This window comes from Pseudopipra pipra, chromosome 4 (genome assembly GCF_036250125.1).
Source record: "Pseudopipra pipra isolate bDixPip1 chromosome 4, bDixPip1.hap1, whole genome shotgun sequence".
Lineage (NCBI taxonomy): Eukaryota > Metazoa > Chordata > Aves > Passeriformes > Pipridae > Pseudopipra > Pseudopipra pipra.
The window spans coordinates 4,480,937-4,505,234 of NC_087552.1; the positions used below are offsets into that span (position 1 = coordinate 4,480,937).

Genomic DNA, 24,298 nt, shown 5'->3' on the forward strand with positions numbered 1-24,298 from the left:
GTAATAAATTGCTGACGAGCTCTGCTCTTCTCGACCCATATGAAGTGATTGTTACGACATTACTGTTCAGTGATGTCCACCAGGAGAGTCTAAGACAGGTGGGCTGCAAATAAGTTTCCCTGGGAGCCTTTACTTTTATCACTATTTGCTTGGGAATTCTTATTCCTAAGGTATTCCCTCCTGGTGGTTTTAGGATTCAGGGATTGGAGTGAGGTGGATGTTGGGCCTGACCCTGTTCTTACGTGACAGGATGACCTGCAGTGTCTAACTTACATCTTTCTCCCTTCTCCCAATGTTTTTTTAAGGTGCACTATTTTTACATGTAGTGCAAACCCTGTGTACAAGGTGGAATACAATTCCTACCTGGCTGGAGAGCGGAAAGAGAGGATATAACAGCCAGGATGACTTCCAAGAAAAGCAAAGTCAACAACCAAACAACAAAACCCTGTTCTGACACCTGATTAGAGAGGTTTGACTGAAAACAAGCCATTTCTGCAGATACTACATGTTAGCCTGAGCTAGAAGTAAAATCCATATATTTTTCACTGGAAAACTATTTAAAGGTTACTCTGGATGTCTCATTACTTTTGATGTCTCATTTTTTATTACCTTTTTTTCCTGTGTGGAAATAGGACAGTATTCAAGTTACTGACAGAATGAGAAACTTTTGTTTTATCAAACCCAACTGCAGCAGTTCTGCATAGCTCTGTATGCACATACCTGATCAGCTGGATTCATCCTTTCAACAGAACATTTTTACAGCTCAGAATTAAGAACAATAATGCATTTAACAGCTCTAAGTCCCTAATGTACTTTTTTAGCTGCTTGTTTATAACAGGGCTGCTTAGGAACCAGATTCTCCCTATGCCACCCCCCCCTTGCAACACTTTGGAGGAAACTGCAAATAAACAAACTGCACTGGTTGAAGTTTTCCACTCAGGACTGCATTTTTCCAATAAAAATGAATTGTAAGTATTGTGGCAACAAGCAATTAAGTGTTCAAACCTAACTGTGTCTAACTCGGGAAGGGAACTCCTTGAACAAAGAAGCTTAAATGCAATTTGGCTGGAAATTAAATGGAAAAAAAAAATCAGCAGTGCAGTTGCCAATGAACCAAAGTGTTTGCTTACTTATAATTCCCAGCATGGTCATTGTCTGGCTGCCCTGGCATTCTGAGATTATTTAGAAGACAGTAATTCATTGCCTCAAGAGACAGGTAGAACAGCTCCTCTCTCAGTCAGTCAGCTTGGCTCAGGGGGGTAGTGGCTACAGCTCAATCCTATTTAGCCTTTCTTCAGTAAAATAAAGGATTTTTCTTTTCTTTAAATATGGCTCCAATTTCTGAATATAGCAAACTCATTCAGAACTACAAGCTCCAGATTTTTCAAAGGCTCATGGATTTCTCAAACACTTTAACAAATAAAGTTAAAAAATCTTGTTCTGTAATTTACACTTTATGACACAATTCAATGAAAGACCTTAAAATAGGGTTCACTCCAAAATAAATAATAATCAGAAACTTATTCCACCCTGCACTTGTCTTTTATTTGCCAGATGACCAATTTGCTTCACTTCCTTTCCACAGCTTTGGAAAATACAGCAAGTCTGTGCATGTACATGTCTGTGCAGGTCCTGCCCGGAACCAAAAACTTTAGAAGTGAACCCCAACTTAAAATATAAACTCGTCTTTCATTTATGTTTTAAGATAATGCTTAATTCAGTTATGGCTGAGGGATAACTCACAAAATTTGGGATCTGGTTTTCACTTGTCTTGAGTTTTTAGTTCTTCTAAATCATATTAATATTATGTCCATTTTCAACTTGGGTTGGGAACAGCTTTGGATTTTAAGACGACTTTCACAAGAGTATTACGAGAGATTTTGCTCACTAAATGATACATGAGGAGAGAGTAATGATTTCAGAGCTGTGTGTCCTATTTTAGCTATTTCCACTATCAGGAAACGATGGGTTGACCTACTTGTGTGTTCCAAAAATAGTCAAGGATCTTTAAACAAAATCAATCTCATTGAGCTAAGCAGAAATGGAGAGGTGGAACGTTGCTCACAGCAGGACCCCGTTAGGTGCCCACCCCGGCACTGGAGCAGCAAATCCCATCAGTCAGAGCACACTCACAGTGGGTGTTTCCCAACACAACCTGGGCATCACTGAGAGTCTCAAAAGCTTGTTTTAAAAACTGTCACTCAAGTTCTAGGCCAAGGAACTCCAGTGAGGATTTTGGTTGGCGTCACTCCGTGGGCTTGAAGATACAGACCCCAGGAAACCTGGGTACTTCCTACCAAAAAAGCCTGAACTTGGACCATTCCAGCAGCTGCAGAGATTTGATCCTTGCTTTATTTAAAACTCAGTGTTTTGAATCTGTGCTTTGCCAGTCACTCCTGCTCCTCTGATAACATGAGTAAACCCTTTTGGCTCTCTCTGTCACAATCATTACATTTACTGTATCTCACTTATTGTGTAATATTTGCTGTTACCCTCAGGACAGTACCAGCTGCTCTGCACTGGACTCTGTTTTGTGCACCAAGCCCTGACTGCCCCTGAGATACAGTTCACTCTTAGAATGCTCAGCTGAGAGTCTCAAAGCCTTTACAGAGCATGGTAACTTCACTAGATGGCAGTGCAGAGAAATATTACTTTATATAAACCTACTTTTAACAGGAGATGGAAACACCCCAGCAGGTACTGCAGTTTGTTAGTCCTGCCTGTGCTAACACCAGATCACAAGCCAGCAACGTGCTCACCCACACAAGACTCTGGGGGCTTCTGCCCAGTTAAATCTCTATGCCAATATTTGGGAAAGCATGGACACTCTTTCTCCCAGCAGCTGTACCATAGTCCTTCCTGAAATACCAGGAGAAGAAAAGTTTCAAAAAGAAAGTTTTCAAAAGAAAACTTCCCTGAAAAGTCAGAGCCACCATCCCTCCAAGAGTCCTAACAGTGATGCCATAAGCATGACGAAGAAAATGAAGGAAGGGTAAGAATGAGAAAGCAACTGGTTCAAATAATTTTGTGAAGAAAACTCTATATTAAATAAAATACTTCTCATTCCCAAGAACTCCTTACAAATATGTGTTTGTTGGGAGAATTTGATGTCCCTTATAGACAACTCAAGAAATAAAGCACAATTTTTCAGACTCCTGACAAAACTCCAAGATTAAATCCTTTAAGCAGCAAGTTCTGTAGCTTCTAAAGTTCAAAACCTTCAAAAATTCAGTCTTTTGAATACAGAGAACTGATGCCTGCCAGTCTTTGGAAATTAATACACCTGAACAAAACTCACAAAAAAAATGGAGTGGATGATTTCAGCCAAGAGCATTAATTCAATTCAAACATTATCAGTAAAATCCTCTAGAAACAGTAACTGTTCATTTAGAATGTTCACAAAACACAAATTATCATTTAGCACAATAAGGAGACGAAAAAAAGTTTGGTTTCTTCTAGCATCAGATGTAAAAAAATATTTTCTCAGGTTTGTTTCTTGCTCTGAGAGAAATATAAAGAAATTAATTCACTGCCTAAATCACACTTCCCTGTGCTGTTCTTGCCTTCATCTTAACAGTGTCCAAGACGTTCCCCTCAGGGAGTGATACATTGTCCTCTGGCATCTCAGCTGCTCCCTCACCAAACTGTTTGCAATAGCAAGCAGAGATTCAGGATATTGCAAGTGCTGATAAAAAACAAACCCAGTTCTGTTGCAAGTGACTTCTTGACTTCTGCCTGCTAAGCACAATTCAAAGGCTTCAACTTTTAAAGGCATAATTCCCTATATTTATTTTTGTGCAAATATGAGCAGATGAGAAACAATTCCTTATGGCATTCATTGTGTGGGATTTTCCTTACTTTTCCTGTCCACTGGCCACTGAGAAACAGGAATATCTGGAGGTGCAAAGCCCCAGGGTTTCGTTAGTGACACAGTGGGTTGGATTCTCTGCATCTCACACATGACTCTGGTCAAACAAACACCCACAGTTCACAGGGCTGGCAGAGAAAGTACAACTTGTTGCCTAAACCAGCCTGACAAAAAATAAACGACTGCTCCTCAAAGCATCGAGACATAGGTAAAAATAAGGACTAGATTATGTAGATTTCTAGGAAAAAATACACTTCAAGACAGCTTGGTGGACTCCCCCGGATTTTGATACTGTGAATAAATAGCTGAAATGTGATATAATTGTGGAACTAAATACACTCAGCAGAAATGGAAACCTGACAGAACAGTGATGCAACTTGTGCTCGCTCCAACCCCAGTTACAGGGAAATAATTTTCTTCTCTCATTAACATGAGAGAGCTTCATGCTGGATGCTCTGGATGACATTCATATGCAATAGGACAGTCAGGTACCCTGGTAAGAAGCCAGAATTCCTCTCTAACAGCCAAGATACTGCCAAAACAGCCCTTCTAGTTTATTTATTGCCCTCATCCAGTTGCTCTTTTCAAACAGTTCATTTACCCTCACTGGAGAAAGATCTCAGCTGCAAAATAAAGAGAACTGTTACACCTTGTCCTTCCCCCTTTCTCCCAGGCACACTCATAAATCACAGCACTGTGGATTTCCCTGGGAGCTGTGCCATCCTGTTAGTTTTAATTAAGTAGCCTTAAAGTAAGTGGCCAATCAATATTGATTCATGGGGGTCTCACTGCAATAACTCATCACAGGGTCTCGGGGCGTTACTGATGTGAATATAATACTCTGCTCACACTCGTGTCAAATGAAGATCAAGAGTGAGTTTTAAGAGCTGTTTTCTCCTCTGTAATGTACATCTGACTGAACACAGAGCAGAATCTCTCTTCAAAACTGCACAAATATTTCCCAGTCTACTTAGTTTCCATTTAATTCCTCTGCACAGCACTTGAATTTTGTACTACCACCCAAAATGTCATGACCTGCATTGCTTGAGGTTTACAAGGAGGACTTGCATGATGGAGACTGGTTAGTCACCATCTGACCATAACCTGCACAATACTCTGCTTGCAGGGAGGACTGAAAATTGTAGTATAATAATTATTAAAATACATCATTGTAATGAGATGCTCTCTTCAAGATATACCTGTGTACAATCAATTCAATGCATTATTAGGTTGACTGGCACTTGCATATCAATATCTAAATTAAATTCATCTAACTCTGACAAACATGCTGTGACTTCCTAGGACTTCAAGCATGTTTCTCTCCTCTCTAAAGGAAAGTAAGGGTTTAATTAAGCTGTGTCTGTAGGTAACTTTTGCCACCACCTAGTTAGCTGATTAGGGCCATGAAGACTATAATCTATTTTAAAGCCTCTCAGTTATCAGCTGATAGGTGTACAAGCTATTTTTATCCCCCATCAGGCCACCCAAAAGATTGTTGAAGTTTGAAGCTCTAATTTAAAACTACTGCATATTTTTATAGGAAATTATACTATGCCTTGATCAGGTTCAGAAGCTTGAATAACAGTGAAACGGAGCTGAAGACAGAGTGCCAATTTACAAACTAAACTCAAGTTTTACACATCAGTAAATCCCTGACCAAAGTGGATTATAATATAAAACCCTGACAGACACATAGTTACAACAAAAGCAGTGAAATAAGGCAGTATTTTTATTATCAATCCCAAAGCACTTCTCTCTCAGAAACATATTTCATCTCGCAGCCTCTCATTCCTGCTCAGACTGGTATTACCTTTTCTAGCTAGTGGTTTAAAATCAAATATTTGAGTTAGGGATATACAGAGCTTATTTAACTTCTCTGCTACCTTTTTCTTTCACCAGCAGTGAAAATTTGCAGCGCTGTGCTGTTTGCTGTGGGCCCTAGATGGGAGTTTTCAGCTTGCACAGTCACACTCTGTATGTTTACTATGCAAAACAGTTACAACAGTATGTGGGAATGAAAAGCCATAATTTTTGTGGAATTGAATGAATTGTACAAATTTTACTTCTGAATTGCTCTGGAAACTTGAAATTGTTACATAATTAAGAAAGCCATTCAGATGTCTTTCCAGCCTTTCATTTTCTGCCTTTGATGCATTTGCCACTGGGGTTTTCACGGAATATTCATCTTTCCATATGGTTTCATTTACATTTCTAACACAAGAGACCCAGTTTGCCATTGTGTGTAGCTCAGGTCTCAGTTGTGGGTCACATCTGAGGAGGGGACATGCAGCAAATGAACAATTCCAGCACCTCTGTGGTCAGCCCCGCTCAATAATTGCTGCAGTAGCTGCATTTTGCTGTACAGATGTTGGTAATTTGCTATTGAAAACCAGCGGTATCAAACTGTCAGAGTCAAGAAATGGCTTTAATTATTTCCTCCCTGGAGCAGCAACAGCCATTACTTGAGCACTGCCAAAGCTGGAATGCGTTTGTGAGGGTGATTTCTCAGCACATTCAGTGCAGGAAGCCTACCTGCACTTGCCAGCTCTTTGCTCCCTCGTCCTGGAAAAACTGGGCTGGATCATCTGGAGACCACCTCTGCCAACTTTCAGGATTTTCCCCAACCACTGAAGACTAACTTTTGGTTTTCTGCTTCACTGAGTCCTGAAAACAGAAAATAAATCAGACAGAAAGCCCTTGGAAATAGCAATACGGGAAAAGTATTCTCTGGAAGAGAATAATTAAACAAAAATCTCAGAAGCTACAGAAAATTTCGTGGAAAACTGTACTGATAAAGAAGGTGAAGTCACAGGGCCACTGCAGCACTGCCCAGGTTATTATCCCTACTTGCAGCTATGGGCATAAATAAAACAATAGTCAAAACCACAGAGCTTAAAAAAACATATATAAAAATTCAAGAGCAGGTCAAAACATTTTTAACATTTTATAGCAATTTCAACATTATTCTCTGTCCTTCATCAAATAGATTGAAAACCCAGAAAAATTAAGAACTGATGTTAATGTGAACGTTTCCACAGGAGCCTGCAAGGGGTTTTGGCTCGTGCTTCAAAAGAAAACAAAACCCCTCCAAAATAACTCTTGTGCAGTACCTCTGATTCCTCATTCCCATGCTGTATCCATTTGGGAAGACAATCTAAGCTCTGCACCTCCACAGGTTATCTTGTCTCTGAAGCGGGATAAGGTTTTTCTCCCTAAATAATTTGAGGGCTTTTTGTGCCTCTGATAGAAGATATTAAGAAGTGCTGAAGTGAAGTTTTCCTGAAGTCCAGGGAAGTTTATCTCCCAGAAGAGCAGAGAATGATGAGGGTGTTCATGCAATAGTCATGGGATTGGCCAGCAATGAACTGCTCCTCCTTTGAGGTGCACACTTGGGATATCTCTGCATAGGGAGATGGAGTGTGTTTTCCCACATGCTCCCACCTTCCCTTCTGCTGACTGCACATTCCAAACCAGTCCAACATCACAAGTGTGGCACTGAAAGGCTCTGGGTTGCTCTGGAAGGATGGAAGGCTGGGAGAAGCAAAACAGGGCTTATAAAAAAAGGAGGAACACATAAGGAAAACCAGTGTTCCTCCAAATGAAATATGTTGGAGTCCCTTTGGAAATACTTGCCAACCTAAAAGCCTTTAAGTCTGTAAGAACTCACCTCCAAGTTGTGCAGCACGATTGTTGATAATTTACCTAATGTTTTTAAGTATATATAATAATTTATCTAATGTTTTTCAGTACCAGCAAGGAAGAGGTCAAAGAATGTTTAAACTACAGCCAAATTCACTTGATTTTTTTATTCCCCTTCTCTTTAGCTCAGCAGTAACATTTAAAAATCTAGAGAAAAAACCAAAACAAAACAGTTCCCATTTTAAAACAAGCAGCTCAGAAAAGAGAGAGGGAAAGCAGGTTTTCTTTGCACCCTGGTGAAGTCAAGACCTACAGGTTCTGTTGAGTTTGTCATTAAGAAATTATCCCAACCAAACCTGTGCATGAACATTTCTGTGTTACCACAGCAGCGATAACAAACACCACGTGTCAGTGGCAAAGGCTGGTGGCCATTAATGAAGGAGATTCCAATACTGGTTAGGAGAGGCTGGTGATCAATAGCTATTGGGGTTCTGCTGTTATCCCTCTGTGACAGCCAGGAGCACAAGTAACAAGGAGCTGTGGAATGCCGTGCGGTGTCTCTGCAGGGGCAGGAATTGCCCCGGTTCCAGAGGCACGGCCTGTGTGTGGCACGTCTTTAACCACGACGCTGATCTCCGTGCACAGAGTTTGGTGTCAGCCACAACTAACCCACAGCTGAAACCACTTTGGAGTTTTGTCAGGAACGACAAGATTTGATGAATGGAGACGAACGATTAAAATATTTCAGCCTTTCTAAGTCCTCACACAACGTGACGGCAAATAAGTGTTCAAAGAGATTTATTTTTGTTCTGAGCAGCTGGAGATCCAGAGCCTGCCGTTCCTGAGGGAGTCCCAGAGACCTACTTGATGATGGGAGTGTTTCACAGCTGGAAGAGACTCGGATTGTTAAACAATGCCTTGAGCTGTAACATATTTTAGTGACCAGACTCCTAAAACCCCGAGGTCTCTAATTGCCTGCAGGCACCTTTGTTATCACTGGAAACCCTGAGCTCCCATCTTGTAACATGGGGCAGTGTCTCAAACACGGAATTCAATTACAAGGAAATGAATCCAGAAAACAAAGACCAACCTAAACCACCCCTTTGCACCTCATTTTTGTGCTGTCAGAGGGGCAGGAGGATGAACATCTTCCTGACACAGGAAAACTGATGTGAGAATTAATTTGTTTTCCTACCTACGGACAATATTTATTTACAAGGCAGTTACTCAATTACAAACATTTCCATTTTGAATCTGAATAGAAATTAAACCTGGGCAATGCCAGAGGAACATTTGTGAAGTCGTGATGACAAAAGTAGAGCTTTTCTCAAGTGTTTTATGAGCCACGTGCACATTTAAAAATCACTTTGAATCTCTCGTCAAAGATTTAATTACGGGCTCTGTGGTGATCTGGATTACCAGGCCCTGATTATTTCTGCAAAACGTGCCACATTAACTTACACAGGATGGAGTTGCAGATTTAAATGGCTTTAAAGTATTATAATTAAAATTAAATAACCATAAACAAAATTAATGAATAACATTTTCTGGTTCGTATCCCCAGTTTTTAGGGAATTTATTCACTAGCTGATTAGAATGCCAAAAGTAGTCGTTTTCCATCATGCAATCAGAACCAAACTACACAAAGTTCCAGTACTGCCTTGAAAGAAAAAAAACCCTTATGAGTGCTTCACTTTTATAGAAGAAAAATACATTAATAACTTTTTTTAGAAGGCAAAGAAGCCCACTTCACTAAATGTGGCATCTTTCTAAAATTTCTTTAAAAATATTTCCTAAATTTTTTGTTTAGTTTGGTTTTAATTCTGTGGAAAGCCATTTTGGGGGATATTGTTCACGTTAAATGCATTTGCCTGAAAAAGTATTATTCTGAAAATCTAATTTTATTCCTATTTCAAGCAGTCGGCGACAACAGTAAAATCAGTCTACATAAGAAATAGGTACAACTCCCTTGGAAAATTAATCTTTTTTAAGAGCCTTGTACCTAACTGCCACGTGATAAAACCTGTTGTGACACTTTGGGCCAAGATGAAGCAGCATTTTATATGACAATAATGTGTTATTCTTACCCTGTTTTGACATGTTTTAGGGCTATGCATGTTTTTGGTTAGTAATTTTCAGTGAGCATCCTGCTGCCTTGCCTCAGCACCTTGTCACAAAACAATCCCAAGTTCTACTTTGACATTTTCTTCCCCAGAAATACAGATTATGTGGGATGTCTGACTTACTGTACAAAGACTAATTCGCTTATATAGTGCCAGTCGGTTCCCAGGCATCCATCACATTTTAAAGGCACAAAAATTGAATAGTTTTGAATTACAAAAAATGTTATTAATGACAATTTTGAAGCCATTAGTTCTCAAACTCCTGGCACTGTGCATGTTCATAGGTGAAAAGAACCTGAGGGAATATGGAGAAGCTTCAGCTCCAAAGGTGGGTGAGACCAGTGTGTAAGAACTACCCAAGCAAAATAATCAAGAATCAAAAACCTTCCTGAGAGATTGACACAAAACTCTGCTCAAAACTGACCCCCCATCCTTTGCAAGCCCTCAACTTCCGTAAGAATGAAAACCAAAAAAAGTCTCACCCTTTTGGAGATGGAGAAATGGGAGAGCTTCTATTCCCTGTGGGTGCCTCACTCCTGCAAGTTCCAGCAACTGCTGGTGTTCAGGTGGCTCTTCCTCTCAAGAGGTTAAGTGGAAATAGGTGTAGATGATGATGAATTTAATTACCACCTGAAGCTCAGGCAGGATCAGGCCTATAGGGAAGCAGATTTCAGTGTGTCCTCAGCTGTGGAATGAGAGACAGGTGCAAGCTAAAAAAAAAAGCAGGCCAGTTCTAATCACTGCTCTTCAATGCAGCTGCTTTAACAAGAGCACAGAGGGGTTTTTTTGGACCACGCTTAGAAAATGGGAATTTCCATCTTTTTGTTCTTAAAGCACTGTGCAGAAAGGTCACTGGTGCTGGCAGTGGCTAATCTGTGACATCTGAGCAGCCCCTTAATGGGGTGAATTGCCTGTATAAATACCCCCAGCGGCACTCACAGCCCAGGATCCGCTCAGAAATGCTTTCATTCATTTCCTGTTACCGGGTTGGTCTTCCAGTGCCTCTGGATAACTTCCTGGCAGCTCAGTCAAACCCCATGTGCAGACTGGCATTTCCACAGTTGTGCCTTTGATTCGCAAGCCAGCACTTGATGCCTTCTATTGATCATATTCACCCACCTTCCTCAGCAGGAGCCGCCTGGAGACCCTTCCTGGTGCAATCTGGACCAACCCCAGGGGACCAGCAGTGGCATTAGTGCCTCCTGTCCACCATCTGCTCACTGTTCCCTTTGTATTTACCAGCCCATGGAGTCCTCACCGTGTGTGGAAGGACTCCGTGCCCTTCCTCCTCTGGATGATACAAATACGTTGTTCCCTCACTTCCCAGGGTACATTTATGGCTCTTCACTCTTAAAGGATTTGCTGTTCAGTAGAGTTTGAATGACCAACAAATATTGACGCCAAAAAACCTTGAAATTGGAGCACTGTTTGGTAACTCAGCTTTAAATACAGTTGTCACACACGTGGGATTTATAGTCACAAGATTCCTTTACTAAAGGCAGTTGAAGAAAGAGGTGTTTGAGCAGCAGAACCCAAAATTCACGTGGCAAACCTCAGAGTAGGGTCTTCTTTCCCACAAGGCTGTAATACCAGGATTATGAGCTCAGTTTTCCTGACACCTACAAGAGTTCTGATGAAGTGTAACTAAACTCATTGACCCCCCTGATGGAGAACACGTACTGCCCTCAGGAGAGAGAGCCCAGCGCCGGCAAGTGATGCAGCTTTTGTATCCCTGTGTATAGCTGAGGCTGTACTTCAATCCAGGCAAAATCCTGGCAGCTTGAAGGCAGAGGGAAGGAGATGCTCTTGGGGCTTCTCTCCTGAGTCCCAGTGCCCACCCCCAGGTAGGTCAGCGGAGGTGGAGCAGAGGCAGGACCCCGAGTGGGTGGTCTAGGCACTGTCCTTCCTCCCCCTCTGCTTCCCAGCTGTCAGTTCAACATCAGTGCACTAGACAGTCAGTGACAGAGGCAGGGCTAAGAGGGCAAAAAGGAAAATACAGCATTTTATGCCACATTTTGGACCATATAGCTATGGTGTCGAGGTGGAAAAGCGTTCATGGCCCAACCTGCCTGTACTCCATCTGTTTGCAACAAGATCCTTAGTCCCTGTGTAAGCAGAAGGAAAAGGGATGGGTTGTTGGTTTTTTTTTTTTATTGCACATTCATGAAGATTTTGAAAGGAGGAAACCAAGCAAGCCAAAATTAAATGTAATTTTCTCTTTTTCCCTATAGACTCGGTCTGGATGGATGCCAAACCACATTTCGGAGGGGTGAGAAAGGCCCAACATCTGCTTCTGGTGTAACTGTTTGTATCTTCACTCTAAGAAAATTAGGTTTGAAATAATCTCAAATTGTCTGACCTGTATCCTATTAGAAGTGACACATGGAAACACCTTCAGCGCACTGAATTTAGCACCGTGTCAACAGCTTAAAGTTAACAGGGGAAAGAAAGGGTAAAACTCATTGCTTCCCAGTTCCTGCTGACACAGAGCTGGTGTCATTGCACGGGATCACAGGGCAGGATCGATCCAGAAATGGAATGAACCAGTAATTGTAATATGGGCTGTGCCCCTGGCTCTGCTGCAATTACATTCAGTGTGCACCTCAAGGTGACTGGAGGATTTTGAGCTCAGTGCAGGCTCACCTGAGGGCTGGGTGCCAGCACGTGGGACACAGACACAGCAAGTCCAGGGACCTTTTTTCCTCAAGTTCAGCTCAAGTAACTTGTAGCTTATGGGACTAGTGAGCAGGTCACATTTGTCCCAAGAAAGGGAGACAAATTCCTGCAGGAGAAGGCAAATCCTGCCTGGCAGAGAGGTTTATTGGGTTTTAGAGAAAAACCAAAAGAATTCTGAAGCCACACAACTGGTTTTGCTGCATTGCCTCTGCAGGCATTGAAAGGATTGATTTTAAACTCTCTTCCCAAACCTAAGTAACCTCCCACTTGCAAATTCCTCACTTTTAGGAAGAGATCTGGTCGCCTTTTCCCAGATAACATACTGACAATAAGACCCAAGTTATTCTGAGAAGGACATTTGTTAAAGTTCATAAAACTTTATGACTTCTATAAAATTTATACTACCTAAAAATACACTATCCATTACAAAGACAAATGTCTACCCATTCATTTTTAAACATGTTCCTTTGAGAACTTTTGAGAGACTGTTTTTTAATGTTAGTCTGAGAGTAAGGGAAACTGTTTACTTTTTAAAGAGTACTGTTTTTCAGCAGATCTGCATCTTCAAGGAGCAATGTCTGGAGTCAAGGAAACAGGACACACTGAATTTTAACATGAATTAGGGCATAGTAGTGAAAAATATGCTAAAAATAGGAAAATGGCAATAATGGAAAGACAGACCAATGACACTGATCCATTTTCTACAGAGCAGAAAGCAAGCAGGACCCTGTAACAAGAAAGAGTGTCAAGTACAAGTTTAGGCTTTCTTTAACCCCAGGACAACCAAATGAACTTCCTAAATAGTGTGGCACTAGTGACATTAAAGAAAGGATAATACATAATATTTTACATGCACCCATAAGCTGAAAAACATGATGGAAAACTTGCAGCACAATGAAATCTGTTTGAGGTGGAATTTATTATAAGGGCATTTTAGAGACATTTCAAGCCTACTTATATTTGTTATTAATATAAAGTGGAATCCCTTCTAATTTACTGGTCATACAAGACATACACTGCTAAGGTCAAAGTCTCCTAAAATGCTTTAAAACCTAGTATTGACCATTTTCTTACCTCATGCATGAAAACTGCCTTATAACTTCATCTGTAGATGGCCCCAATGCATAAAAACACAACAGAGAAGAAGAATTTCTGTCCAGTTGAAACAAGTTCCCTTCCATTGGTACCACTTAATGCTTTCTGATTTATGGAAATGTTATTCAGTTCATCTTCCTAAAAATTCACTGGATTGGAAAAGTAAAAGGGTTGTTCACATTATACTTTCAGTGGAAAATGTTTATGACAATATGATTATGGAGAAAAGTGCAAGCAGACCAAAAACATCATAATACATAAAGGGGCATTTTCAACGCTATCGACCTGACTGGTTTGTTCTGATTTGCTTTCTGAAAGGTTCAAATTAAAACAACTGATCCTATTCACTGATTCAGGAAACTCCTGGTGTTGCTCAGGGCAATGCAAGTTGAATCCCAGTTGAGTTGGAATGAGTTGGTTCCCAGAGTTCATGTGGAGACTGAGCAGCTCTGCCAGCCCAGCGCGTGCTCAGCGTTCTCAGAACACGCTCAGCGAGCGTTTGTCTGGCAGAAGTTACTCAGCAATTTTGAGCAGCTTGACCACAGTGTGTTATCACCAACAGAGATTTTTCTCCACTGAACATGCAAATGCAACTTTTTCTGAGAAAATGTGGTCGTGTTGCTTTCAGACACAATTTGAGGGCAGATCGCTCATATGCTGACAATATGAGCAAATATTGATGTTGGTGTTGTTTGGAGAGCAGCCCCATAACATGCTGCATCTATCAAACAATTACCTTGTCAGTAGCTCTTTAAAGTCTGGAAACATGGATGTGCACAAGCAGCTCTGTTGATCCATGTCATTCCCCACACCAATAACTTGCAGCTGGAAACCAACAACCTAATTTGTACCTTCTTGGGCTATGAGATGTTCTGACAATTTATTGTGCACAGGAAATCCAGACTTTGGAAAATAGTTTTTGCTGATTCTCTGTGCTTCTGGTAGATTTTTATTGCACTCTAAGCCAGGGATTGCATCGCTTAGCCCATAATGATGAAATTATTCTGAATTTGGTTATTGGTTTGTGCTGAAGCAGGACTGAACTTCAGTTCAGTACGTGTTATTCCTGACATAGAAGGGCTAGTTTTTTATTATGGTCATATAGAAAATCTTCCTCATACTCACCACAATGAAGTAATTAAATAGATGAGCAAGGGAAATCCATTGGTTACATGGAACTTATTCCTTCACTTCTATTCTTGCTTTTTTTAAATGACAGCTGTTTGGAACAACGATCCTGCTCCTCAGTAACAAAACAGCCAACGTTAACTTGTCACTCTAGTAGGAAAAACAACAGCCAAAATGCTGGGAACCACATCATGTCATTTGCTCTGTTATGGAGTGTTTGCATAGCAACTGTGAAGTTGCCACTTTTTTACAGCTTTTGAGGATTTATGAAGAAAACCCCCACTAGTGACTTGTCCAAATTTTGATAACAGAAAGAACAGCAGACTTAAGGGGGCATTATCTTATTTTTACAAGAGTGTAAAGGAACATAGACCCAGGGCTCTGTCACTCCTAATAACAGTGGGGGTTTCCAGTGTTGCTAAATTCACTAAATTGAGTTTAGATGTGCTTTCCAACTGAAGCAGTTACAAACTGCTCCAGAGCCATCCCTGCCTGCAGCAGCTTGTTGGATAGTACCTGGAGATAATGGATTGACACTGTTACTGACTTGGCCAAGAGCTCAAGGTCATTCCCCCTCCCCGTGCCAGTGATGTACAGCAGTGCTCGGCTCCACTGATGGGCTCATCCTTCTCAGAGGCACTGACCAATGTGAGCAGCTGCCTGAGGGGCTGTTTGATCTTCCCACTGCTTTGCAGGCAACACCACACTGCTCAGGGGGAAAAAAAAAAAGAACAGAAAAAGGAAAAAGCCCACTTTTAGAAAAGATTTCTCAGCAAACGTAGCCGAGCCGTGCCTGACCTCCGTATCTTCGCTTGTTCCCCAAAGGCAGCACATGTAAGATATTTCCTGTCTTTCATGTTACTGACTGGAATGCATCATGAAGCCCAAATTTGCAACCTGCTGTCTGTTTTAGTCATTAAGCATGACTTTCTTTGTCTCCTGATGTGAGCTTAGGCGAACTGCTCACTGTTGTAATGCACAGTTTTTTCAATATTCCCCCTCTCTCCTAGACAAATAAAACAAAAAAACCCAGCCAGGCCAAAAGCTGAAATTCAGTCATCAGCTGAGGCTGCTGTGTCTTAAAGTATCTTATTCCCACATCAGCACATCCCACCCTGCTCTAGACCACCAAAACATTAGTCACAGCAGCCTCCACCTGTTATTCAGGGGCCAAAATTCAAAAGTTAATGAACAACACTTACAAGCAGCCACTAGATTTCAAAAGAGCTTATCTGGGAACCTGAAAGGTGGAGTTCACTGGCTGCAGCTTGGTGCTACATTCACTCATCTGTCAGTAACATCAAGCATTGGGATCTTTATATTATTTTTTACAATTACATCCACTCTGCAGAGACACACCATAAGGTATTCAACTACTCTTTGCCAGCTGCTGTATCTTGGAATACTATTCACAAAACAAACAGTTACTTGGTATTTCAACCTCTGACCATCTTGAAAATCAACTGAAGACAACTTAGAAGGACAATAAAATATACACAGCATGTAAAATGCAGGTCTGCTGTGTTTTGATGCCCACAAGTGGCACACAAGTACTGGTTATGACTTTGCTCCACTAATATTATATATATATTTTTTCAATATATGTGTTTAAAATAAAAGAAACTCTTAAATCCTTGACTGTATTTATACTAAGCCTTCTGTATGAGAGAAGAGAATTAAAGGTGCACTGACAAACTGATACCTGATTTGAAAACCAGGTTGGCGAGAGGGATCTCAGCCTGACAAAAAGTGACCTGTGGGGCTGCTCTGCCACTCCAATAATGAATGTTTATTCCATGAGGAGCAAAGAACTTGATTTCCTGCTTATTTTTGCCCTTTGTCCTCTAAGTCTCCTTCCAGTGCCATAGGAGCAGCCCATTGTTCTCACTCAGCACAAACACCCAAACCCTCCCAACCAGCATGAACAAAGTTGCATGAACAATTCAGCAGCTACTTTGTAAATTATGAAGTTGCTGTCTTCTTGTATAGTAACTTGATTTCCTGCTTATTTTTGCCCTTTGTCCTCTAAGTCTCCTTCCAGTGCCATAAGCTGGGCCATCTGCTCTTCCCCTGCGTGGGAATGTGTGGCTGGATCCCTGCAGTGGTCAGTGTGGAGCTGGAGCCACGGGCTGGCCCAGCAGCTGCTGTCAAACCCACGAGGTAACTGATGCTTTCTGATGGTGTTTCTGTCAGTGCAGCTATGACATGAATCCCTTCCTTCTGTCCAGCTCCCAGTGCTCCTAGACCTCACAGGCAATTAAGGTGATTAAGTCCCACCTCAATTGGAATGGCTGAGGCCTTCCCAAGGTTATGGTTGGCTGGGTTAGGAGCAGCCCACTGCTCTCAGCACAAACACCCAAACCCTCCCAACCGGCATGAACAAAGTTGCATGAACAATTCAGCAGCTACTTTGTAAATTATGAAGTTGCTTTTTTCTTGTACAGTAATTTGGCATCAGTCACTGCAAGAAAGGGGAAAGAACCTAAAGGTCACCTCATCCGTTTATCTGCAAACACAGTTGTGTCATTAATCCACGTCCCTCCTCTGAGTCAGGCTTTGTTGGTTTTAATGGTTTGGAATATCAAGACAGAAAACCAATAGACTACCTGCCAGTTTTCTAGTTTAGTTAAAAATGTTGGTCCTAAGGGGGAGAAAACACTGAATTTAGTTCTATAACAGCATGAGTTTCAGTCTTTCCCCTTTAGGAAAAGTTGTAGGATCCCAGACATGAGTCACCTCTTTGGAAGAAAAGGGTGGAATATTACAAATATTTTTGCCCAGGGGCTTCACCAAGAGGTGGGAGGATTAATGGAAAGTGTCTGGTCATGCCATGCATCTCCCAGGCTCACCATTTCCAGCCTTGCCCATTTGTTTAGGAAGCTGTGAGTTCTGGTGGAATAGGAATGCTCAGGCAGTTTATACTGTTGTGTTCCCAGTTGCAAATAACACTGTGCAGTTCAGTTCAGCTGTAGACCATGGGCTGATAGCCTAAATTATTATGTTGGGAATTACTTTCCCTATAGCTCAAAGTAATTAATTGACTCTCATTACCTGCTTTAGTTCTGGATTTTCTCATGAGTTTTAAACAGATCCTAAACAGATCATTTTGGGGAAGCTTTCATAGTGAGGATTATAAACATCTCTAAAGCAAGATCCTTGTTAGGAGGCATTTTCCTCTAGTTCAGTCTATTAAATATATCTGAAAACAACCAACAGAACAGTAAGATCTTCTTGACTGACAAGCAGAAATTATTTACTTCCTTAATGGTTCATGGAAACTTGTTTTCCCAGCAGTCACGAGAGTTAATTATAAAGCCTTGTATCAGGTTAATAAAACCCAAAAAACCCCACATCCTCAAAACTTCAGACTATATGGCAAATCACTGTCATAGACAGAGATGTAAATACAAACCTATGTATTTTGAGGGAACTTGGAGCCAATCTTCTATAAATTGCCTAAATTACTCAGTGCCCACAGACCAAAGCCAACTGAATAAAGGAAAAAGTGCTCCTTGTTTTCATCGTTGAAAGAAATATGGCTGGGCTGAGATGAAAACAAGACTGGCACGTTAAATATCACTGTTGGGAAAAGGACTACTGGTCTGATTGTAACTCCCATGGGATTCAGTCAACTGCCTGCAACCATGAGACTGGCACTGCTTAAATTCCCAGCTTTCCAGAAGGATGAAGCTCACTCCCTATTCATCTTTGCCACCATCTGAAGAATTAAGAGAGTGGCTGGTGATGAAGAGCTAATCAATCATGCTTCTAGTGACAAGCATGGCTGTTATAAAACAGACACTCTCACAGCACAGGGGAACCTCCCCCACGCTTTTTCTTTCTTCATTAAACACTTGTTGAACATTCAGCTCAGGTCCCCTGAAAACATGTCTAGAGAAGTGCTGATCCCAGAATTAAATCCCTTTCAGGGACATGCAATACAAGTTGCCTGTAACATGCCACTTGCAGGTATGGATCTACATGTACTGCTGTTCTCACAGCTGAAGTCATGCAGTTATTCCTTAAAGAAAGGCTTTGAGAAGTCTTCAGGGACATCCAGCTGTCTAGAAAAACAGCTAACAGAGATATTTACCTTTGATTTAGTCAATATTTGGTTCATCTGAATATTTGCTCTTTATGGTGGAATGGCTGAGGACAGGGAGCAATTAGGAAATTTCTGGACCAAGGTCAGCTCAGGCACAGTCAGTATGAAATGACTGTCAAAGATAACATTCAAAGTTTTCCAGGGGACTAAGGAAAGACTGTGGAAGGAAGGAATGTGGGCTGAAAAAAATAGGAAGGCTTCAAACCAGGGAGTTTGAACTGACACACAAACTCTTGTCCTGGAAACAATGAAGTCTCTAGGCAAGAGAACCAAAGAAAATGAGTCTCTAAACGTTAAAGCCAAATTATTCTCCCTTGTGTGGAGAAAGAGAATCAGAGGCCTAGAGTAAATACTTGAGTCATCTGATCCACATGCTATAGCCACAACTCATTAGGTATCTGCTAATTACAGCTTTGAAAGATGCCATGGAGTGACACAAGGCAGCCCTAGATGTATTTAGTTAGTTTTACAACTGAGGAGCCTAAGAAACCCTTGGGTTCTTTCCTACAGTCAACAGCTTCAACAAAGAGCCTCTACATTAATTGCAACCACATCTTGTCTATTTTTATATATGAGAAACACTACAATCCTTTACAAAAGCCATAAAACAGCCATTATCATTTAGGGATGCTATTAATCAAGGCATTCTCGAGTGTTTCCCTTCTCAGCTCCCTTGCCTAGATTGCAGCCCAACAGCTCGTTGGTGTTTAACTAGAAGCAGTGTGGCCATGGGCAGCCCCTGCAGAGAGCTCAGTGTTTTGATTTCCCTGCAGGAAACACTGAGCTGTGATGCCTCCTGCAAAGGGGAGACCCTCAAGTGTCTGCGGGCAATCCCAGCACCGAGAATGTCAAAAACGACTGAAAATACCTACTTCGTTCTGAAAGTACCCTTCATATTGTTGCTTCTCTCCTCCACTCCTGGAAAACCAGTGCAACAAGCAGAAAAGAAGCTGAATTCTCTTTGCACTACCCCAAACAGGTTATTTCTGGGATCCTGGAATACTCAACTGAAGATTAAGAAAAGCTTTCTAACGTGAAGGGCACGTGGTTGCCTAATGAAGCTGAAGGGTTGTCATTATTGGAGATACTTAAGGACAGTTCAGACAAGCCTCTGTTAGGAACATTAGTGTAAATATTCTTCTCTGGGGCAGGAGCATGGATTAAATGATATCCTACGATCCTTTCTGACTGCCTGACTCTACAACTCACCAGCCTACCCACCCTGCATCTTAACAGTTTTCTGCATCATTTTTAAACTTGCAACCCCTGAAGAAGACGGAAATCTCAGTTACTTAGTAATAAAAAATGAAAAATAAAAATCCCCTAAAATAAATGGGATTGTTATCTGATAGAGAAGTAAAAAATGAGGCTGAAGAAACACATGATGAAAGAAGATACCAGAAGCACAGCAGTATAAATTAGGAGTCACAACGGCAATATAAATCCTGGGAGCAGGTTGGCAGAAACCTGACATTTTTCATTTCTCCACAAAGCCATTATGCACATCTAGTGAACTAGAGAATTAGGACTAGTTCTGCCAGTTTGAGTCATGGCCAATTTAGGGGAGTTGCAAAGCTGCCCTGTCTTTTTGTTCACATTAGACACCTTCACTCTCCAGCAGCTTATTTAGTGCTGCAGTAGATTGGCTTTGAAGCATCACTCTGAAACATTTCTCAAGGTGTCTAGAAAACAGTCCACTGTTAGAGGAGTGAGTTATCTTCTTTTTTCCTCTGTGACAAATAAAATAGGAACTGCTTAGGTCAGGCTGGTGCACTGCTTAAAGCTCCTGCTTTGAGATGTGCTTCTGAGCCTTGACACCAGCAGCCCAGGGCCAGGGCACCAGTTACCAGAAACACAGAGCCAAAAGGGACCTCGGTCGGTCCTTCCCCCTGCCCAAAAGATCCAGCACACAGGAAGAGGATGGCTGAGCAGGGCCAGCCAGCAATAGCTTGGTTCTTCCATGTGGTTTTATGGGGCAGTTAACTTTTATTGCCTGGTAATTACTGAGGAAGGCTTAGACAAGCTGGCTCTCCAGCCCACATGGCAGCAGGCTTGTGTGGGCACTCAGCTCACAAAACTCAGCTGCATCATAATGTTTCAGAGGGGAAAGCCAGTCCTTTAGCAAAGCCACGTTCAAGAATACAGTTTAGCCATACTTTGGTACTACCAGTAAAGGATATACCAACTCTCCAGTTAAAATAAAAAAAGAAACAACTTGCAAAAAGGAGCCAAAGAACAGGAAGAAGGGACAGGGTATGGGCTGCAAAGAAAAAGTACAAAATAGCACCACCACTGAAGCTGGTACAACAAGGAGTGAAGAAGAGGAAAGAGAAAGCCTTAGAAGAGGAAAAAAAGCATAAATACTGAACATACTCGTTTTTCAAAGGAGAAGCAGCACAACCCAGGGGTACAGCCACTGTTGTTTAAAGCATTGGGAATTATTCCCAAGGAAGTCATTTGATATTTCCTCCTTCTTTACTGTTCCCTACTATGGTACTATCTCTTCACATCCTCAGTGTGTGTGAGCAGAACACACCAGTACTTGTAAGATTAGTTCTTCTCTGTAGAGGCACTGAATGTTTTTGAAACCATGGTGACCTAATGCCAGTTACCTAGTTTTGATTCTCTATACCCGTGTTAAACTTTACTTAAATCTTAAAGCTAAAAAGATATCAAACAATCCTAAACCATGTGATAAACATATGCCAAAGTCATATAATTTCCAATCTCTTCTGTTCATTCTTTGCAATAAAAGGGAAAAATTACAGTTGATTTACTGTGCACTCAAACTTTGGGAGAATCCAGGAACATGTGGGATCAGTTTAGGTCAGGATCAAAACCCCATAATTTAGCTGAGAGCAGCTTCCAAACTAAGCTCATATTTTTTCAGACTATATTTATAGTGCAGTTACTATGTGCCAGTACATCATTAAATGTCCTAAAAACTAAACCCACCCTATTCTTTATGGGGAGGGTTTTTTCCCCTTAAGTCAGAAATACCCATTCCAGGATAATTCTGGACAGGGAGAGAGAGGACTGACTTGGATTTCCACCACCCCATTTGTGATACAAAGCTGTCTCTCGTGGGCTGCTCTGTGTGTCTGACACAGATAATGATGCAATTCTCCAACATTCTGGTTTCTGTGCTGTGTGTTCAACCACATGGTTCTGTTTCAAAGCCTGATTATTTCCGATCCTGCTGCATTAAAGCTGCAAACTGAGAAGAGTATTGTGCAGGAGACAAATTGGACAGGCATCAGAGGCCTTAGTTTAACATACTTACCGGAGGAGTGGTGTTTTTGATGAGTGTTCAGAGCTGAAAACTTCTCCTTATCACACAGAAGTTGGTGTCTGCAGGGGGAGGCCTGGGGAGAGCAGTGCTGCCTGGAAAAGCAGCCAGCTGAGCCGGTATCTCTCCCGAACAACAGCGGGACATGCTGAGCTCAGGAAGTTGGGGAAGAATGAGTGAAATCATGTCACTGACTAAATCAAGAATCTACAGCTGTTGCAACATCCACAAACTTATTCCAAACACAAAACATGAGCTGAAATGTGCTATTTCAAGACTATTTTTCTCCCCCCCCCCACCGGCCTTTTACCACTTGAATGTGTGCAGAAGACATAGTCTGAGTATTAAATGTTTTTCTAACAAGAAAATAACAGAGACAGAAATAAGTACCCTGGGATTCAGGGAGCCAGTGCACACACAGCAGTAGGAAACACTGCCAGGTTACTATAAGCATTCATAAAATGGTCTCTAATGTCTGACTGGAAAGCACTGCAACGTTCAGTGGGATGGACTGAAAGGCAGCCAACGTGGCAAACAGCTCGGGTGCTTCCACACCAATAATTACCTTTATCAAACTTTAACTAGTGATGCCCAAACATCTTCAGCTTCCAGCCATGAAATGGGCAACAAACACGCAAGTTTGCTACTTCATGGTAACATATGTTTGGTCTCAGGAGGTTAAACGCTCATCTGTTTCCGAACTGTGTTAAAAATCTAAAAAAAAACAACCCCACAACCTCTTTTTCCCTGTCCATGCTGCAGAAACATGTCAGCCTGCACACAAATTATGGCTTTGCAGGACTTGTTATCTCTCATATTTCTCATGACATAATGGCCCTTGTGTAGACCTGCAAGGTAAAACAGAGTTTTAAACATGTATAACAAAACTGAGCCTTCAATCAATGTGGGTTTGTTGACAGGAGGTAAAAGGCCTGGTACACACAGATAACATTTGGGCTGAAGAGAAGTTCAGATTGCTGTGACACAGACAGCAAAGGGACAGAAATCTTGTTGCTTCCCAGAAACAAAGGTAAATAAGGACTAGATTTTTAACTCCACCTTCAACTCTAACTTCGGACCCATAAAAACAAATACAGTGTAAATTATACTGTGAAGACAGACAAACCTGAAGTGAAGAACAATCCTCTCACCTGATACTGATTAAAAGAAGGGGCTGTACAACCCTTCTGATAGCCCTTAGTGACTTCATGGCACCAGCAGGTACTTTTGTTAGTGTGGCTTTTCAACCTTAGCAATGAGAAACCCAGCAAATTAAATAAGCTAAATCTGCCAGTGATCCTATAGCACCTTTTTTTTCCCTCTTTATTAAAGCAATCAGAAAGGCAAAAAAATCAAAACCAAACCCCCAAATCTACCATTTCACTGCAGAGCTATAATGTATTAAATCATCGATATGAGTCAACAACATCATGCTGCTGGGAAAAAATAGAAAACCGTCCTGGGAAAAATAAACAAATGTCATCTGTAGAACACATGGTGTAACACTCCCACTTGGCTCCGTGGTGGGAAGCAGGCGGCTCAGCTGTGGGCACCACCATCCCAGGAGGATGTGGACACAACAGGAAAAACCTGGAGAACAGGAACAAGGACACTGAGGGGTCTGGGGAAGGAGGTTATTAGAACAGGCTGAAGGCCTAGGGCTGTTTGTTCGAGGGGCAGAGCCCCCTTTGTCTTGGTCTCTGGACACGTGAGGAGCGGTTGGGAGGAAGGGAAGAGTTCCCTCTGTGCCCCCAGGCCCTTGGACAGCATTAAGGTCACTGAGGAGCAGGAGTGTCAGAGACAAGACCAAGACAGGCACCCCTGCCGTGACTTTTAGTGTACCAGGGATTATAAATTTGTGCAATATGATTTGGCTGCTTTCTGACAAGTTCCCCCTGACCTTGCTGGCCGGTGCATTCCCTGTGCACAAGTGTTTGCTCTGAGCTGCCTCAGCCCACTGCCAAAGCAAGAGTGTTCAGCACTTCCTTCTGGTGCCCACCTGGCCATTGGTTTCCAGCTGCTCCACTTTGATCTCCCTCCCTTCTGTGTTTCCTGGGAATGCCTCATTAGTGGTTGGCCTGTCTTTCTCCTGAGCCTTTTCCCCTGGGAAATGTGCTGGGTTCCCTTGGCTGACTCACAAACACTTCACCAGGAGCAGCTAAAGAAACAGGAGCAACTTGGTAGTTTCCACAGGTTTCACAAAAGATGTGCTGAAAACTAAACTAACAACTCAGTTAAAATAAGTGGGTGGAACTGAAAGGACTTTCTTTGTGCTTAGAAGTATAGCAGTGCTATTTTTAAAGAATTATTTCTTCAGCTTAATTTTTTTAAATGACAACATTGCATTCAAATGTTACTGCACAAAGTTAAAATGC

The 24,298-nt window shown here is 41.7% G+C and overlaps 2 long non-coding RNA genes across 42 annotated transcripts in view; one reads left to right on the forward strand and one right to left on the reverse strand.

Moving 5' to 3' along the window:
• LOC135412665 (uncharacterized) overlaps window positions 1-16,165 on the forward strand; it is a 105,909-nt gene extending 89,744 nt beyond the window's left edge. For 11 of the 12 annotated variants that reach the window (XR_010429871.1, XR_010429870.1, XR_010429874.1 and 8 more), the window contains one exon: window positions 11,862-16,165. This is a non-coding gene — a long non-coding RNA (uncharacterized LOC135412665). Of the gene's footprint in view, window positions 1-326; window positions 1,805-11,861 lie in introns of those variants that run through there. The other variant, XR_010429875.1, reaches the window with a different exon arrangement.
• Window positions 1-22,179, reverse strand: part of LOC135412662 (uncharacterized) — a 63,866-nt gene extending 41,687 nt beyond the window's left edge. For 19 of the 30 annotated variants that reach the window (XR_010429859.1, XR_010429865.1, XR_010429860.1 and 16 more), the window contains exons 1-5: window positions 21,918-22,179; window positions 12,274-15,235; window positions 10,113-10,315; window positions 6,979-7,399; window positions 6,401-6,532 (exon numbers count right to left, since the gene is read on the reverse strand). This is a non-coding gene — a long non-coding RNA (uncharacterized LOC135412662). The remainder of the gene's footprint in view (window positions 1-6,400; window positions 6,533-6,978; window positions 7,400-10,112; window positions 10,316-12,273; window positions 15,236-21,917) is intronic. The other 11 variants (XR_010429857.1, XR_010429855.1, XR_010429848.1 and 8 more) reach the window with 11 other exon arrangements.
• Window positions 22,180-24,298: the final 2,119 nt, after the last annotated feature.